Below are 4,780 nucleotides of genomic sequence, written 5' to 3'. Positions count from 1 at the left end.
TATTTTTTTTCCACGTGAGGTAGGCCTACGTGACGTTACCAGAGCGAGGGAGGCAAACTATAAGCGACACCAAGCAGAGAAGCGAGAGAGGTGGAGGAAGAATAGATATCTTGTTTCCCTTTACTTTATAACTAACTAATTAACGTTCAAAAGCTATTAAATCGGTTCCAGGGAGTAGGGATATTAATGTTGTGTATTCGAAGCCTGAAAAATGGCATTCGGGCCAGCCAGTTTGGACAGTAGGACAGTAGGGCGGGCCTACATCCTTTTGACCTTTGTGTATTGACACCAGCTGGATGACTGAAGGGTCTTTTTAAGTGAATGACTTGTTGACTGATGACCAAAGACGGGTTAACTATTTTATGAATTGGAAAGAATCAGGAAATGGATTATGGATTATTTATTAATTATTCTGAACCACACTGAACTGTTTGATCAGCCTACTACATTATTACAACATTACCAAGAGTATTGTAATCCAAAATTAAGAATGTGCCAGCACTGAACTTGGGCCTAGTGTGTGTGTGTGTGTGTGTGTGTGTGTGTGTGTGTGTGTGTGTGTGTGTGTGTGTGTGTGTGTGTGTGTGTGTGTGTGTGTGTGTGTGTCTTTAGGTTGGAGAGTTAAAATTGGCCAAAAACATGCACCCGCCTCTCAGATGTGCCAATGAAAGCTGTCGCTATTTCCCTTTTGTCCAAGGCCTTCAGTGTATCCCTGTGGATATGGCAGACTGCAGTGCTGTTGAGCCTCAACTGGGTCATTGTTGTCCTCAGCCAATTCTTCAGCCGTCGCAGAGCACTGAAGCTCCTTTCAGCCTCACAGGATGAAACTGGGACCACGAGTAGCAGTCTCACCAGAGTCTCCACCTGTGAGAAGAGCCCTCTGACCTCTGGTGGCATGCCTCTGAGAATTTGGACAGCTTCTTTGCATGAAGTGTAGGTGTTATTTGCTTTAAACATGGCCAGTTGAATTTGTAGTGCCTGTAGGTCCAGTTCTGGGTACAAGCTCACCACCATATTTTTGTTTCCGGTAATCAGCAGCTCCTCCAGCTTCACCAGATTTCCCAGGCTCACCTGATCAAAACGCTCATGAAGCTGGGTGGTCGCCATGTCAATGGCACTGAAAAACTGGACCCGGAAATACTCCTCTGGTGTCGCAGGAGTATGATGCTTGGCAGGACCACCATGTTTACTGGATGGCATTCGGACATGAGGTAACTGTATTTGCTGGAGATCCAAGTCTGCGGCAAAATCCACAGCTTTGTCATAGATGGCCTTGAACGCATCATCGGCCCTCAAAGAGAGAAAGCCCTGCCTAACATATTCAACGGCTTTCAGCATTCCACTGATGGTCTTCCCTCTTGCCTGCAGACTTGAGTTCAGCCCCTCCAACCTTGTGATGACTTCTTGACCCAGGAGAAGGCCAAGAACGGTGTTTCCATTTTCCAGCTTCTGAAGAACACCATGTGCTCTAGAGGCAGTGTTGTCGTTGACCTTTGCAGCAGAGGCCATCTCCTCCAGCGCACTCAAGATGGCGTTGTACTGGCTGAGGACTGCTCTGATGGCTGGAGCACGCACAGTCCATCTGGTGGCACACAGAGGCTTGATGGAGGTGAAGGAGCCTGTGGTGGACATGGCAATGTCTTTGAAAGTGGTCTTGCATTTTCCAGACTGGGCAAGTAAGCATCCCAGCTCATGGATCCAATGCAGGGCATCCCTTATCACCGGTGTGGATTTGCACGTAGCCTGTGTGACAAGGTTTACACAGTGTGGGCCACAGTGGACAAAGTTGGCCAATGGTTGCTGTCTCCGGATCAGAGCTTGTGTCCCTGACAAGTGCCCCGACATGTTGGCTGCGCCATCGTAGGTCTGCCCACGAAGACCAGAGAACGGCAGGTTTAGACGGAGCAGCACATCAGAGGCAATTCTAAAAAGGTGCTCACCGGTCGTTGAAGAGGCCTCGTACAGACCAACAAAGTCCTCCCTTGGCTCAAGGTCAGCATCCTGTGTTCCGTCCATTATCAAGGAGTACTGCAGTACAGGTAAAGCATGGATGTTTTTAGCTATTTGTCTGATAATGGCGTTGCTCATTAACTGCAGTATCTCATTCTGACACTCAGGACTTGTGTAGGCATGGTTTCTCAGCAACCAGCTTGCCAGTTTTGGGTCACTCTCAGCCTTCTCCTCCAGATGCTGCTTGAAGTTTCCCTCATCATTGTCATGGCCTCTGAGAGCTAATCCCTGTCTAGCAAGGTACCTCAGTGAACTCACAATCTTTACCAGTGCTGACCTGGCTGCTTCTTGTGATTTTTCTGAGATGCTGCAAAGTTGCATCCTGACAGAGTTGTGCGTATGTGTGTGTTTGTTTACAGCAACAATGTGTGCCTTACTGTTGGTGTGCTTGTCGAACGCCTCCCTACCCTTCTTCCAGTTCCTGAACCCCAAGGAAATGAAGGTTTGTTCTGTATTTCTGGCCATTGTTGGAATATTATGTTTAAAGGCCTTTACACAGTAGAAACACAAAACTCCTTTAATTGCAGAACTGTAATGTTGCCAGGGGTAGTCTTTGAACCAACTCTCCTGGAATCGGAGAGTGCGGTTGGGCAGAGTTTGTGGCTCAATTAGCTGTGCAGCTGGTTGGTATGGGGAAACTAAAATATCCTCAGGGGTATTGAGCTCTTCCTCTGTTTGGGAAGGGTTATCCTGTTGTCCCTCCTGCTGAGGCACCTCCTCCTGTAATGTAGTCAGTGACATGTATGATAATTTGGTAGTATTTCTTTAAATAGTTCCCTGAAATGTTTTATTTAGGTTTTTTGTTCATAATTGCCATTGTGTTGATCAACTTAATATTTGTTGTAGTTGTAGCCCTGCCCACTTCACTATAATTGTCTGTAGTGTATGTTTTAAATTGTGCAATAGCATCTTTTTTTTTAGAAACCTCACCTGCTGCACCTCTACATTCTCAACCCCCTGTTCCTGAGCTTCTTTGTTTAGTTCTGTTCCACTCAGTTCCGGTTCCTTATGAAAATGTTAAACTTTGTTAGTAATGTTTCATGTTATAGTTTCTGAATGTTCAAGTTTTCCTTATGTGACCCTCACCTCCACAGCTCCCGGTCCCTGCACTTCTTTGTTTTGTTCTGTTGCACTTGGTTCCTTTTCCTGATGACAGATGGTTCATAAATAAAACAAACATTTATTGGCACTTGTGTTTGGTTTTTATTTAACGTTTTAGCATAGATTTGGGGTAAATCGTACTTGTTTTTTGCATAGTTTTAGGGTATATTCTGTTTTTTCTTATGAATAGTATGGATAATCATATAGGGACATCTAGTGGTAAATCCGCAGATTTCAAACGTGTGAAAAACGCAATTTGGTATCTAGTCGTTTGATTTGTCGACTGTCAGCCACTGTAGAAACATGGCGTTGTAAAATGACAAGAGTCTGCATTCCCATGGTGGCGCATACAGATCGAACATTGTGAAATGAGAGAACGTGAACTTGGAAGGCTAGCTTTTATGACTTCTAGTACTTGCGAAGGCTAACGCAATATCATGGAATTAACTTGAGATATATATGGAACAGGAACACTAGAAACAATCGCTACTGTACAAAAGGTATTCCACTCAACCAATAAAAGTGGAAGACAAATTTGTAGTAGGCAAAGCATAGACTAGCTAAAGCCGGTATGTAGCTAACTACAGTGTAACTGCTAGCTGACCGTTAACGTTAGCAGTAGATGAGAACTAGCAGTTAACCGAGTTAATATCAAACATCGTAAAACAAGTTGATTTGTAGATTTCTCTAAACTTACAGCGCATTTTTGCTTGCTGAAAAAGGATCTTATATCGCTTCCCGCTTTTCTCTTAGACATTATGGATCCACTTGAATAGCCTTATAATAGCGATTTTTTGTTGTTTTTATATCATCGCGAGGGGGAGGGGGCAGGCGGCTACGTGGGCTGTCTGTACACACAGCGTTATAATAAAGAAGTTTCAAGACAGCCAGCCAAAATTGACATTTTTATTCAGAAAATAGGCGGTCCTTTTGCTTCCTGTAAAAAGCATGTTTGTGACACTGGATAACGTGGAATATGGATACATCATCTAGCCTGCATGTGGAGGGCCACATAAGGTAAGAAATTGGTTTACTTTGCTGCTGGTTTTGTTTGCTCGTGATGACCTGGCTAGGTTACCCACGGTCCTAAGCGATTGTGATCATCTGATTCTGGTTGGTGCTCCAGCTAGTATGCATTCATATATAGATTGCAGCTAGTAGCAGCTACACACGGTTCGATTGCTATGCCAATGTGGTTATAGTTGTTTTGTCTGATTGAGATATTTGACGTTGGACTTGGAGGCTGGAGCCAGTGGTAGGCCTATCCTGACATAAATATGTTCTCGTATAACCTGCTGTGTGATTATCCTAAACTCTAGGGGATTTTATTTGCGGGCAATTTGCTCATGATGTAACGAGTGAAGTGTGAATTGGTCCTTCGCGAGTGTTTACTGGTGGTCAGGATTTGGCAGATGCACTTCTCCTCTGGGTGCTTGTTTTTTTCATTTTTTAATGCAGCATAACATTATGCTACCAGCAACCCTTGCTCTTCTTCAAAAGGCTGATGCTCAGTAGTACCTCGTTTCATTTCGTAGCCTACCCCCTTTACAGTCTGCCATTGATTGTCTGGTAAACTTTGTTGATGTCAAGATAAGTGTTAAATTGCCAACACTTTTCTTTGTCCTGTGTGTATTAGTATTACATATCCCGAGCCAATACCCTGGTGTTT

General features: G+C 44.2%; 1 long non-coding RNA gene across 1 annotated transcript; it reads left to right on the top strand.

The window, feature by feature from the left end:
* Positions 1 to 2,004: 2,004 nt before the first annotated feature.
* Positions 2,005 to 3,675, top strand: LOC132463571 (uncharacterized). Its single transcript, XR_009527062.1, has 3 exons — positions 2,005 to 2,250; positions 2,370 to 2,452; positions 3,105 to 3,675. It is a non-coding gene; the product is annotated as an uncharacterized LOC132463571 (long non-coding RNA).
* Positions 3,676 to 4,780: the final 1,105 nt, after the last annotated feature.

The sequence above is a fragment of the Gadus macrocephalus genome, chromosome 8 (assembly GCF_031168955.1).
Source record: "Gadus macrocephalus chromosome 8, ASM3116895v1".
NCBI lineage: Eukaryota > Metazoa > Chordata > Actinopteri > Gadiformes > Gadidae > Gadus > Gadus macrocephalus.
This window is presented reverse-complemented; position numbering and strand designations above follow the sequence as displayed.